The 14,958-nt window shown below is 38.0% G+C and overlaps 1 protein-coding gene across 3 annotated transcripts in view; it reads left to right on the plus strand.

Moving 5' to 3' along the window:
- Positions 1-14,958, plus strand: part of IL1RL1 (interleukin 1 receptor like 1) — a 70,502-nt gene that overhangs the window by 17,289 nt on the left and 38,255 nt on the right. For 2 of the 3 annotated variants that reach the window (XM_045204793.2, XM_053925836.1), the window contains exon 1: positions 12,927-13,011. The exons of the other annotated variant lie outside the window; for it this stretch is intronic. The gene's annotated coding sequence lies outside the window, so the exon portion shown is untranslated. Of the gene's footprint in view, positions 1-12,926; positions 13,012-14,958 lie in introns of those variants that run through there. 3 annotated transcript variants of the gene reach the window in all.

Below are 14,958 nucleotides of genomic sequence, written 5' to 3' on the forward strand. Positions count from 1 at the left end.
CTGGGGTACCGTATCTCAGGAAAAGAAGTAGAAGTCCGTGATTCAGGCTCCCGGCACCATCCGCTGTGTGGCTGCTGCAATCTCCAGTTAATCCAAAACCTTGTGGCACCTTCTCATGGCTCACCAGCAAGAGTCCTTTCTCCCCTTTTCTTCCGGCAAAGTCTCTCCTGCTGCCTAAGCCGCATGGCAAAAAGAAGCATCTCAAAACCACATGGTCCTCTCCTATTCACTCCTTCAGAACCATGTGGTCCTCTTTACTCTCCTTCAGAACTGCGTGGCCCTCCCTATTTACTTCAGAACCTCCCGGTCCTCTCTTTTCCCCTCAGAACCGCGTGGTCCTCCTTCCCTATGGCTGCCGCGCCTAGGTTTAAATCCCAGCACCCATCTTCCTTTGCAGCCCCATTTCTGACTCCTCCTACAGTCAGTTACACCTGCCAGCACCCTTGTATTCTTCCAGCTTTACGGGGCTGCCATAGTAAGTCTGGGCAGGTGTGGCCCCATGTCATGGAGCCAATCATCTCCAAGCTCTCCCACAGGCCCTGTAACCAGGGGGAGTTGCTTCCCAGTCCCATCTTGGGTGGAATTTGGTCCCATCCCCCTGGCTCAAAGCATGGCCACAGCTACTTAACACATCCATGAAACCAGTTAAAGGTTATAGATATGTTAAATGACTGTGCCAGGGGTTGGCTGCAAAGCTGTTGCTACCCAAAACAGCTCTGAATGGCTCTGTTCCATGTGTCCCATCCCCCCTGGCTCAAGCTTATGGGGGTGAGGACATCCTATATATATTTTTCTAATATTTCCTGGACACCTTGAGTTCTGGACCCCATTACAAATCCCTTCTTGGGGCTCTCCTCTTGTCTGCACCCTGCTTCAATAGTAAATGATCCATGTGCATTGAGAAGAATTCTGCTGCTATTGGGTAGAGAGTTCAGTAAATGTCAATTAGATCAAATTGGTTGACAATGTTTTTCAAGTTTCCCATTTTCTTACAGTTATTCTGCCTATTTATTCTATTAGTTACTAAAACAGGGATATTGGAATATCTGACTCTGATTCAGAATTTCTCTATTTCTCCTTGAAGTTTTATTAGTTTTTCTTCATGCCTTTTGAAGCTCTACAATCAGAAGCATAAACATCTAGGGTTGTTACATGAGAGCGGGGAAAGTAGGTTTACAGTTGTTTGTGGAAAATATATATAATACAAGAATAAATAATAATACAAGAATAAACTCTGTGTTTCACACTCACAACTTTAAACTTAGTTTTGCCTGTATATTCTTAATAAATTGACTCCTATTTAATTATAAAATGTCCTCCTTTATTCCTGATAATATATATTTGCTCTAAATCTACTTTGTCTCATATTAATATAGCTACCTCAATTATGTTTGGATTGATGTTAACATAGTATACCATTGACCTTTTACTTTTAACTTATTTTTGTTATCTTTAAAGTTAAATTCATGTACCTACATTCTCTGCCTTTTAGTTGGTGTGTTCAGATCATTTACATTTAATGTGCTTATTGATAAAGTTGGGTTTAAAAGTCTCAACTTGCTATTTGTTTTCTATTTGAGCTGACTGTTCTTTGTTCAACTTATTTTTTCTTACTTCTTTTTGACTAATTGCATATTTTTTGTGATGTCAATTTTTCTCCTTTGTAAGCTCATTCACTGTAACTCTATTGTGTTATTTTAGAAGTTCTTTATGGTTCATAATATACATTTTGAATAGCACAGTCTACCTTCAAGTGATATTTCACCAGTTCACTTATAGCATAAGAGCTTTACAGAAGTATACTTCCAATTCTCCTTTCCTGGCTTTTGTGCTATTGTTGTTATACATATTACTTCTGCATGTATTATAAACCCAGCAATACATTATAATTATTGTTCCTTTAAATAATAAGTTATCTTTTAAATGATTTCAGTAGTAAAAAGAAGAACTCTTTATTCTTATCCACTTAATATTTCTGGTTCTCTGCATTTCTTCATATACATTTGTATTTTTATCTGGTATTATTTCTTTCTGTTAGAACTTACCTTTAAAATGTCTCAGTTACTTATCTGTTGTTGATGAGTTTTTTTCAGCTGTTTTATGTGTGAAAAAGTACTTCCTGTTTATTTTTGAACAATATTTTTGAGAAAAGAATTCTAAAGTGATTTTTTCTTTCAATACTTTAAAGATTTTGTTTCACTGTCTTCTTGTTTGCATTGTTTCTGATGAGTAATATCAGATAACCTTTACCTTTATTGCTTTGTAGTAACATGATATTTTTCCCCCTATGACTTTTAAGAGTTTTTCTTTATCACTGATTTGAGTAATTTAATTATGATGTACCTTGGGATAGTTTTATTCATGTTTTTAATGCTTGAGTTTCACTGAGCTTCTTGGACCTGAAAGTTTTATAATATTCATCAAACTTGCTGCATTTGGTGTCATTATCTCTTCATACATTATTTTCTGTCCCCTTTGAGTATCTTTAGAGACTCAAATTATCACTTACCAGTTACAAATTACCATGACTTGAGAATTTTCCACACACAACTCATTGATGCTGTTTTTTTCTGGTCTATTTTCTTTCTGTGTTTCATTTTGTATAGTCTCTATTCCCATACAGTGCATTTTTATTTCATCTGAAATATTTTAGTTTTTATCTGTAGAAGTTCCCTTTGGGTCTTTTTTATATCTACCATGTCTCAGCTTAACACATTCGATATTTCATGTAGCTTTTTGAACATATGAAATCTAAATATAATAGCTGCTTTAATGCTCTTTTCTATTAATTCTATCATCTATATCAATTCTGTGTCAGTTTTAATTGAATGACTTTTCATTATGGGTAGTTATTTTCCAAATCATTTGCATGCTTGAGAATTTTTATTTGAATGCTGGACTATGTTAATTTTAACTTGCTGGGTGTGGGGTCATTTTGTATTCCTTTCACTGTCCTTCAGTTATGCTCTGGATCACTGTTAAGTTGCACTGAAGCAGATTGATAATTTTGGGTCCTCTTTTTATGCTATCTTATGTATAACCAGACTGGCAGTTAGTCTACTATTGAGACAAAACCTTTTTAAGTAGCCTATTTGATGACTCATGAATTATAATAATTTCCATTCTAGATAGTAAGAATAGATATTATTCCTGGCTCTGTATGAGTGGTGATGATTACTCAATCTAATCTTTTTTGGGCATTTGTTTCCTTGGCTTCAGATAATTTTCTCACAAGTATGAACCGATCAGTACTCAATTAAGTGATTAAAGGGACCTCTGTAGATCTCTATATGTAGTGCTCTTCTTGCTGGTCCTCTGCTCTCTAAAGTTACTTTGGCCTTCCCAGACTTTCAGCTCTGACTGCTCAATTCAGACTGACCACTGGGCTCTATCTCCTTGTCCTTCCAGCATGACAGTTTAGAACCTAAACTCTCCAGGGAGTGAGCTGGGAATTGTGGGGTGTCTCCTTTGCTTCCAGTCTCTTAGAGTTCATTATTATTTATTATTTGTTGTCAGTACTTGAAAGTTATTGGTTCATATATTTGCCCAGTTTTTAGTTGTTTTTGGCAAGAGGTAAATCTTCTCCCTGTTACTTCATCTTGGCTGGAAGTTGAATCACAATACCTGCTCTTTAACATTTAAAATATGTCACAAACATTTTCTGTTTCTTTAAATATTATTACTCTATGTCATTTTGATGATGGTGGGTATTTCATTAGTTTGAACCACCGTAAATTATTTAGTCCATTGTTCATTCCATTTAGTTTTGTTATTCCACTGCTATTTATAACATTGTCTGTGAGAAGCTGAATAGTTTTGAACATCCATGATTTGTTTAAATATATTAACAGAAGGGGAATTGCTAAGTTAAAGATTATTTTGACTCAAATTTCCAAATTATCCTCTAAAAAGGTTGTATCAGCTTATATATTTATTATTTCCCTACGCTTTTTGCCACTATGGGGTATTAAAATTTTGTAAATCTTTTTACAAATTGGTAAGTAAAAATGGTACTTTTATCAGTCAATTTGTATTTCTTGATTACTTTTGATGCATAACATTTTTAATTAGCTTATTGAAAATTTATATTCTCTCTTTAAGTTGCCTGTTTATATCATTTGCCTATTTTAGAAATTAAATTATTTTTTCTGTTATTGATTTATAAAATACACTTGTATAGAAAGTATATATGTGTTTGTATGTAAAGAAACTATGTATATAAGCTATATATAAACATATGCTATATTTCAAATATTTCCCCAGCCTTTTGCTTGATGTTTATAGCATATTCAGATGTAATGAAATTGATTTTATTTTTGCTGTTATGGTTTTTACCTATATAGCTGTGCTTAGAAAGCCAATATTGATCTCAAGTCATAACCAAATAAACATTTTATCCTATTTGTTTACAGCTTTTTTTACTTTAAATTTTTAATCCATTTGGAATTTTTTTTCATAAATTGAACTTTATTTTTCAACTACTTTAATATATTTTATAATGCTTATATTAAAATTTTTATAATGTTTATATAAATTTTAAATGGTTTTAACAGCATTTATTTAAAACCTATTCTTTCCCCCAGATTTGATACACTGTTTTAAAATTATTTTATGATAAATTCTTCCAAATGTTTACATCTGTTTCTAGAATTTTCTATTCAGCTCCATTTATCAGTCTGTCTCCCGTGGCTGTTTCATATTATTTTAATCAGTACTGAAACTTTATGGGATAACAGTAGGTCCCAAAGAGAATATTGGAAAACTAAATTACCCATTTCCTTAGCCTCTTAGTTGTTTTCACATTTCCCTGGCTGGCCTCAAGTATTCCTGGAAAGTTGAGAAACAGTTCAGATATTGGGTAATAAGCCAGGCTTCACTTCCACAGTATGTACCTAGGTTCAAATCCCAGCTCCCCAGCTCAACTGACAGGGTGACTCAGCAAATTCATTCACTTCTGCATGGCCCAGTTTCCTTATCTGAGAAGTGGGAGTAACAATAGTTTCTACCTTAAAAGTTTATTATGATGATGATGATGATTATGGTGGGGGAACCAGTGCTTAGCACACATGAACACCCAATAAAAAGTTAGTTTTACTATTTGTATTTATTCTTCAAATTTAATTTTAGAATTATTTTGTCAAAGACCAAAAAATTATTAAGATTTTTATTATTGAGACTTCTCCTCTAGAAACATGATGTGACTCTCTATTACTTGTTTTCTTCTAACCGTCTTTTATATCTTCTTGTTTTGTGTGTGTGTGTCATGTATACATATGTTGGGAACCGCCCTGCCTGGTTTCAGAGGCTGTAACCCCCCATGGTTAAGGCTGAGTCAGAGTTGGGACCATAAGCCACTAAGGAGACAAAGCTTATCTCCCTGGCAGGTGTGCCACCTCTGCCCACTTCACCTTGCTTGGCCCTGAGCTTGGCCAGTTAGCCAATGATGGGTAAGAATCCTCAAGGGAGGATCAACCTAAGACAGGCTCTGGTCACCAGGGATAAGCTCGCAGGGAAGGACTCAGGGGGCTGTGGCAAAAGGGGGTGATGGACCCTCGCCCCTCGGCTTTGAAATAGCCTGAGTCCTCATTCTGTCTGCAAGAAGTCTCCTAATCTCTTGGCTGCTTTACTTCCCTTGCCTGACTTAAACCTGAAGGGATAACAGAGGGCGGTGCAGTCCTGTGCTGGGAGAGGCGGATTCCCTGGGGAATCAGGCCTTAGGAAAATACTTACATTCCTGTGAAACCTACTTAATCTGTACCCTCAGTTTAAGAGATAAGGGTCCAGATTTGAGATGAGTCTGGCACCTAAAGTTTTATGGCCCTCTAGCTGATTGGCTGTAGCTCAGACTAAGCCCTGGAAGTTCTCTATAAATCTTGTATTGTTTAATCCTTGCTGGCTGACAATGATTGATGAGCTTTATCTGCATTCCTATGCCAATGAACCTAATAAAAGCCCATGGAGAAAAAGGATCAAGGCCCTTCTCCTCTGAGAGATTGGCCACCTTTCCTCCCCAAGCAGATCATGTCTTGGTAGTCTTTTTCTTCACCCATGGCGGAACCGGGGGGGCTGCGTTAGAGACCCCCAACGTACATATAATACTTACGCATATAAAATTTGCACAATGATATTCACATATACCCTCTTAGAAATAATGTTGACAGTAAATATGTAGCCATATTTAAAATCATTACCTCTGAGTATTAGAGATAATACTCAGAAATACCCAAAATTTCTTTTCTGAATATTTCTTATATACTCAGAAATACATGATTTTAAAATGACTCATACCTCACTATTCTGGTGCATTGTACTTCAGACCTAAAGGTAGCACCTATTAGATATTTTGTGCTACATATTACACAAGTACATCAGCAAATAAATTTTTTTAAATGTGTCATCAATTAAGGAAGTTGATTTCAGGAGAATTAAACAGGATCTTGAAGAAAAACAATTTCAAGAGGATGACTAATGTGACTTCCTAAAAATGCAAGTTGTGGTCTCTGTGAAATCACCTTTTATTCCCCTTCCACAATCCTCCTTCATTCCGAAGTCTACATTTTCTTGAACTGTTTCAAAATATCTAGACTTGATATCAGATGATAATCTGTCATAAATATTTATAAGACTAGAGAATTTCAGCAAATAAAGATCATGTTTAAAGTCTTACCAACCCCAGATGAAAGTGTCTAGGTTTTTAGGTTTTACAAGACCTAAGGCAATGAAGGAAAAAGTTGATATTTATTTAAATAGAAGAAAAGAATGAGAATACAATCTACAGATTGGCCTTTCCTCTTAAGCTTTTACAATGTTAGAAGGAGTGGGATGTGAGTGAAACACAAGAGAATGAAAGCCACCATGTGGGGAAATATTGAGAACATAACCTACAGATTAGATTTTCTTCTTATGCTCTCACCGTGTTAGAAGCCAAAGCATTTGTTTCAGATTCCAGGGCACAAAGGCCATAAGAGGAAGGCATCACATCACAATAAGAACATTTCTGTCTACCCATCTGGAACCCCTGCCCAAGGTCTAGCCCCAGCTCCCACCCCCTTTTCCAGCTAATCCTTGCCGTTCCTATTGCAACTTCTGCTACCTGCTTGCTGTGCTCTTGGTAGCCCCTTGGTGGGTCATCTCACTGTCCATAGAAACCTATCTCATGAGGCCTCTCAGATGCCATTGCTAACCAGTATTGATGTGAGTCAGACCCTAGATGAAAGGCAGCATGATGGAATGTTGTTTTATATAATCAAACTAATTTGTTTCCTTCTTATACAGGGCAAAGATCTGATGAATATATAGAATGATTATGTAGAAGAGAAGTAACTTTATCTGATTAGACTGTGGAAGGAGTGCTTTTAAAAACCTTGAAACAATCTCTAAGATAGAAGTTTCCTCTGGTAACAGAAATCCGAAAGATACAGCAGAAGCAGTTTCCTGACAACACAGATAGCAAAAGGCCTATTAAGCTGTAGTAGAAGTTGAATTTCTGACTACTTTGTAAGGGAAATACAATGCAAAACACCCATGGAGATCAAGTTGTTCTATGCTTGCAAGGACCTCTGACTTCTACCTCTTTGTTGATAAATCCAAAAGGATAATAGTTGTAGATGTAGTATTGTCAACTATTAGTTACTTATTGCTAGATAAAAAATTATTCTACAATTTAGCTTAAATGAAAGAATAAGTGTTTATTATCTCATACATTTTCTTTGGGTCCAGAATCTGAGTGCCTTAGCTGGGTTGTTCTACTTCAGGGTTTTTCATGAAATTGTGGTCAACTGTTGGCCAGACGGAACTGGAGAACTTGCTCCAGCCTCGCTCTGGCAGGAGGAGCACTTCACAGGTTCAGGGTGAGCTGGGGCCTAGATGGCAGCTAGAGGCCTTTTGTAATCTAATCTTGGAAGTGACTTATTCAATATTTTTTTGTCATGTATGTCTACCTGGTAGAATTTGAGAGGACACTATGCAAGGGTGTGATCAATGGGAAGCAAAGATCATTGGAGGCTATCTTAGAGGCTGGCTGCCACACCTACTAAAAGTGCTTTTTATTGGGGCTTTACAATTTGTAGCTACCCATTCTTTGGTTTAAATTAGGGGTCAAGTCTTATTACTCCTTGAATCTTGTTAAAATGTGGAGAGACCTAAATGTATTTTATAGAAACCAATGACTTAATGTTTTCCTTTTTTTTTTTTCTTGGAGAAGGAGGGGACGTGTGTATGTTTGTGTGTGTGATGAGAGGAAAAGTGGTAAAGAACATAACAATCTTATTTTTCAGATCAAAATTATTTTTTTCTTTCAGTTCACCAGGCTTCAATATAATTCTTATTTTTTCAACTCTCAAATCAAACACCTCTGCTAACTTTCAGCTAATTAAGGGACTTTTTTAAACTTTGGAAAAGGAGTAAGAGGAAAGGGGGAAAAATGCTAGCTTTCATGCTTAGTTTTCACTTTTTTAATTTCTCAAAGTGTGAGAGGAAGAGTACTGAATCTAAAGTATTTGATTTAATTTGTATAAATTATATTAAAATAAGCAGAAGCCAATTATTGAGGCCTAACAGCTTCAGGAAATCAAGAAAAGCCAAGTAAACTTCTGGAAATAGAAAGATTTTTACTGATTATGGAATCATAAATCTGAATTAACCTACTATGGTATGACTGTAAAATAAGATTGAGTTTTTATTTCCTGTTAAATATGAAGAGAGCAGGGGTGCAGGATGAAGGGTAAGGTAGAGACATACAAGGCTAGTGTTATAAGGAAGTAGAGTTTCTGGTTATATATTGGACTTGTTTAGAATTTTCTGAGTTAAAAGACTTATTATACAGTTTTTGTTACTTCATAGATGCTGAGATTCATTTATAAGCCATTAGATACTTGTATGTATAAGGCTTCTGGTAGATTTTTTTTTCAAGAAACTCTACTCCTTGATAGAGTAAAGCAGCAAGTCTTAAGAGTCAACATACACAATCGGTTGTAGCAACCTGGTAAAAGGTGGGAAGGCGCTAGAAGAGGGAAAAGGGTACTCATGGGGAAGTTAAGGTGAACCAATGGCAGCCGTGACAGAAAGAAAAAGAAATTTGCAGTCTGTAGCCTCAGCTTTGTTCTAAAAGGAGTGTAGCCTTTCTAGAGGCCCTGCACCTTGGTGGATTTGGGGTGTGCCCATCTAGAACAGGCATGAAGGAGAATTGAAAGGCTCCTGGGTTCCTCTGGTAGGGGAGTGGTGGTGAGGAGTAGTAGAGAGGAAGAAGGAGAGAGACCTGTCAGATGGTAGGAGGCCATGAATGCTTCCATTTGCCATATTTTAGAACTGTTTGGTATAACTGGATTTCTTGTGCAAACTGGAGAAGAAGCTGAGTTCTGGGCTGATGCTGAGCAAAACAGAAAGTGGACTCCTGGGCACAGAAGCCTGAGACAGAGGAGACCTTGAGACAATGAGACCCAGAAATTAATAAATATCATTGAGAGGACTCTAAACCTAGAGTCCTAAAATCATTTGGATGTGGAATCGTAATGGGTCTGAACCAATTTTTCCTAGTTCTCCAATGTGTAATGAAGACCAGCTAACTTCTTGGTTTTTTAAATTCAGTAAGATTTTTGACCTTATCAGAGCTCATTTTGGTTTGGATACAGAGTTATGATGTCCTCTTCATGTGGACAGAACCCACATGGAAACATACAAACACTGCATACATGTGCAAAAGCCCACACACCATACTCCCCACACCCTAAACACCTTTTTTCTCTTTGAGAAGCACCAATCTGTTGTTTCTATTTCAGATGAACAATTTTGGCCAATTTACATCTTTACTTTTACATCATCAAGTGTCACAGATGTTCTGCTTCAATGTAGAAGAATTGCCTTTTGATGGTTCTGGGCACTTTTGTTTAGGATAGTCATCTCCAAGGGGTACAGTTATCTTTGGTGGGTGTGGTCTGAGGGGAAATCATACTTGTAGGCACCATCAAAGATCTTCAGGCCAAGGAGAGATACACAAAAGGGCTGGGCTGTGGCCCTCCAAGGCTCACCCAGTATCTCCCTGCCAGTTGGGTGTGTCAGCAAGTGGCTCTGAATTACATTTTATAGACCCCTTTGCAGATAGGGAGATTATTAAAGAGAAACTTCCTGAAGCTGCCTCTGGATGCTGAGGTTCCTCTATCTTCCTTCCTTCGTTATTACTAAACCTGGCAGATCTCAACAGATGTTGGCCTCCCGGAATGTCATCAAATGTCTTGAACTATTTACAGAAACATTGAGAAATGCCATTAATCATCTTGATGACTATCAAGTGCATAAGTGACAATGCTGAGAGACTCTTTGGAAGATAAATTACCAAGCAGATTGGCCCAGGTTTTTAAATACCGTTCTTGTGCCCTGGCCAGTGTAGCTCAGTTGGTTGAAACATTGTCTAGTAACCAGAAGGTTGTGGGTTTGATTCCTAGTCAGGGCACACACCTAGGTTTTGGGTTTGATCCTAGGCCCGGGAGCTTATTATCCCTGTTCTGGACACATACAGGAGGCAACCAATTGATGATACTCTCAGAGATGTTTCTTTCTCTCCCTTCCTTTCTAAAAGCAGTGAAAAATTGTCCTCAGATGAGGATAGAAAAATAAATAAATACTGCTGTCTTAACACTTATGTGATGATAAAGGGTATGTAGAGATCTGGAGTTAAGGTAGAACCATATCTCAAACATGTCAGAGAGATTTTTAAAATTTCACTCTTGAATAAAGACCACTTTGTAGTCTTTCAGTACCTTACCCTAATTTTTAACATATTGAGATTGTTGCAAATATATAACTTCTTATAAAAAATTTTCACATTTGTAAAATGCTACCTCCCTTTTTTTCATGTGTTTAAGTTGCTAGAGGTCAGAAGTGAGTCTCATACCTTTCTTACACCTCGCACAGCGTCTGATGCACTATAGGACACCTCAATAAGTACTATTTGGTTTATTGTTTAAGTGCATTTCCCTAGTTCTCTAACAGTGGAGAAGTGATAGACAACCTCATGTAAAAGTATCCTTTACATAAAGATTATGGAGTGATTAGATTCTGCTGTAGATTTTCATCCTTTATTGTTGGGAACCGCCCTGCCTGGTTTCAGAGGCTGTAACCCCACCGCCCATGGTTAAGGCTGAGTCAGAGTTGGGACCATAAGCCACAAAGAAGACAAAGCTTATCTCCCTGGCAGGTGTGCCACCTCTGCCCACTTCACCTTGCTTGGCCCTGAGCTTGGCCAGTTAGCCAATGATGGGTAAGAATCCTCAAGGGAGGATCAACCTAAGACAGGCTCTGGTCACCAGGGATAAGCTCGCAGGGAAGGACTCAGGGGGCTGTGGCAAAAGGGGGTGATGGACCCTCGCCCCTCGGCTTTGAAATAGCCTGAGTCCTCATTCTGTCTGCAAGAAGTCTCCTAATCTCTTGGCTGCTTTACTTCCCTTGCCTGACTTAAGCCTGAAGCGATAACAGAGGGCAGTGCAGTCCTGTGCTGGGAGGGGCGGATTCCCTGGGGAATAAGGCCTAACAAAAATACACACATTCCTGTGAAACCTACTTAATTTGTACCCTCAGTTTAAAAGATAAGGGTCCAGACCTGAGATGAGTCTGGCTCCTAAAGTTTTATGGCCCTCTAACTAATTGGCTGTAACTCAGAATAAGCCCTCAAAGTTCTCTGCAAATCATGTATTGTTTAACCCTTACTGGCTGACAATGATTGATGAGCTTTATCTGTATTCCTGTGTGAATGAACCTAATAAAAGCCCATGGAGAGAAAGGCTCTGGGGCCTTCTCCTTTGAGAGAAGTGGCCACCTTTCCTCCCCAAGCAGATCATGTCTTGGTAGACTTATTCTTCATCCGTGGCGGACTGGGGGGCTGTGTTAAAGCCCCCCGACACTTTATGCTTGCTAACCATAGGTAAGTAAGTAGAGAAGGTGATTTGGCTTTCTTGGTCTTGATGCAAATATGAATAAAAATAAATTTTGAAGTTTTTTTTTTAAATGTAATTGTGGTGGGTGGAATAGGTTCAGTGTATGAAAACTCCAAAGCCACCAGTATTCATTAATATGGTTGACCCCTGACATAGATTATTCATTTAATATTGATAATAATACCCTTGCACAGGAGATTTAGATAGGTTAGAGAATTTGTTCAAAGTCGCATGGGTAGTAAGAGGAAAACCAGGTTTTTGTCTAAAGATCATGCTCTTTCTATTATATTAGAGAGTTCATTATTTTTTTGGGGGGGACACATAAATGACTCAAGCTGGTTTATCCAGAATTTTAATAATTGTAATGTGTCCACAATGTGATTATAACCATGGGAGACAGGCCATCAGGTGGCACATATAGAAAGAGTCCAGTTGTGGAGGCTTTGGGTTCTGGCTTCACCCTCACTGGCCATTACCTCAGTGAAGGGAATCAGTTGGTCCCTCTGAGTCTCTGAGGAGTGCACAGGAGAACATGCACAAAATCCCTGTACACAGAGCAGAGCACACACTAAGCACCCAGTGTGTATCAGAGTTTTCAAAATATTAGGTTCGAGGTGCCCACAGTAAAACTTGCTGCAGAGATGTGCACATTCCCCAAGAGCTGCAGCTTTCAGGAAGTGACAACTACAGACTATTCTCAGGGCATTGAGTGACCTGCCACCTAGATGGAATCAGGGAGGGTTTGCTGAGAAAGTCACCTACAGGGAGGTAAAATAAGGTTAACATTAAATATAATCTTCTATTGTAATAATATGAAAATTGAGAATAAGCTTCATTAAAGATTTTTCAAATAGAGAAGAACGTGGTAAAAACTGAAGTTGACATTTGTGAACAGTGAAGCTTATCAGTTTCATCTTATCAGTAACCTAGTTCCTGTGTCCTCACTGATAAGGAAAATGGGAGGATTTTAAAGAAGGCTGGCTATTGTTTTTAGCATAGAGCAATTAGAGATTGGTTTTTAGAGTTAATAAACTCTGATGGTAAGAAGTTGAGGAAGAAAGAGCTCAAGTACCACTCACTGATGGTAAGTGCCTTTGGGGTGTTTTTCAAAAATACTTTTATCTCAAAAAGAATAGGATTTAAAAACAAAAATTTAGGTTAAAACTAGTAATTCCTATCGATTTTTTGTTTGTGAAAAAATAGTATTACCAGTAGGAAAACCAAGTAACAGTCTGAAGAAGTCCCTTGGAGCCATGTTTGTATAACCTGGAACTTTGGTCTTAGGTATTGGAAAATGTCTGGTGGGTGGTGGGGAAGGAAGGGCCCTTGCAGTATGTATACAGAATACTCATATTCCAGAGTCATTCTTCTGGAATCCACTAAAATCCACAAGTGGAATCTACTCGGATGGTGAGGAAAGATAAAGAACTTAGTAAGTAAGGAGCTGGACAAAGGGGTGAGGGAGAGGTGTGTGTTGTGAGGATCAGGGGTTAGAACCATGAGAGAGAAGGAAATTCAAGGTGAAAATGAGAGTCTGGGAGGAGGTGTGCTGATGAAGGCCAGTCTTTTTTGGGGTTGGGTTGGGGAATAGTGGGTAGTGAGTAAATGAGTGACTTAAGTTTACATTAAAAAATATTTTATCGATTATGCTACTATTGGTAGATACCTATTCTAGTAGATGGTTCCATTTTTTTTCTTTCTCTCTCTCTGAAGACAGCACAACAAAATGTGTAGAATCAGGGATGGCAGAGCTGGCCCCCAGCCTCACCCACTGATTGTTGGTTTTTCTTCTAGTGTCCTCCAGCAGCAGAGAAATGAAGGTTATGCTTTCCTCTAGCTGTGGCAATTCTTTTACTACCTCTGGAGACCAAACTATTCATGTGTAATTGCCCTCCCTCACGATCTCAGTATAGACATTGTTATCCCTTTTCTGCTATTCTGTGTAGACTATTTGAGACAGAAACTCTAGACTTAGGCAGAGCTGCAATAAATCCCTGCTCTTAAACTTAATTTGATTCACAACCATAGGCAACTCATCTAACCTCTTTAATTCTTGTATTTCCTGCCTATAAAATCAGCATATTACTGCTAGTACCAAGCTCAAAGGGTGGTTTCTAAAGTTCAAAGCTGATTGCAAAGACTTAACAATGTCAGCTCTCATCATTGTCATTATCTTTTTCCTTTCCTGCTGTGGGAACTCTTATCTCTGTGCCCTGCAGACAGGCTGTGTGGCTGCCCATTTGAACTTTACACAATCCTCAGCAGGGCATCAGTTCTCTCTTTTCTTGAACAGGTTGTTTCAAAGAAGAGATTGGTCCCAAAATATTTTTCTAACTGGATGTGTTGATGTTTGGAGCAGATCTGGCTTAAGCATTTCTGGGGTGTGTTTGGTTTTCAGATACCTGCTTTTTCAGTAGGGAAACTCTTTATCTAGCTTCTTCAAAATATTTGTTTTATAATTGTGAGGGTCTATGTTTTTTTGGTCACCCTCCACTTTTTCCAGTTTTCCGTGAATGAAAGAGAAGTGCAAAAGAAAGGCCCTCTTAAAGTGTTGGGTGACACTGATATGCAAGGGCAAATGCAACCTAGTGAGTGGAACACAATGCAGGAGTCTCCCAGCGCTGGTGGTGCCAAGATTGTGTCAGTGTACACATGTGTAAGCATGTGTGAAGGGAGTATGGCCTTAGTTCAGGGTGGAGGGAAAGGTCCCTCTGATTTGGAACAAAACTCTGACAGCAACCAAGTCCAGTTCCCAGAAAGAGGAAGGAAAAAGACTAAGCAGATGGTCTGGATTCTAAACAAGGGCTTTAAGTATTTTGTTCTTTATTTTATTGTGGTAAAACCCCTTAAAATGAGATATATCTTAACACATCTTAAAAATATATAGTATGGTATTGTTAACTACATTAACTATATTGTTAACTATTATTAACATATTGTACAGCAGATATCTAGAAATTATTCATTTTGGTTAACAGAAATTTTATGTCTGTTGATTATTACATCCTCATTTTACTCTCCCCACCCAGCC

The sequence above is a fragment of the Desmodus rotundus genome, chromosome 5 (assembly GCF_022682495.2).
Source record: "Desmodus rotundus isolate HL8 chromosome 5, HLdesRot8A.1, whole genome shotgun sequence".
NCBI lineage: Eukaryota > Metazoa > Chordata > Mammalia > Chiroptera > Phyllostomidae > Desmodus > Desmodus rotundus.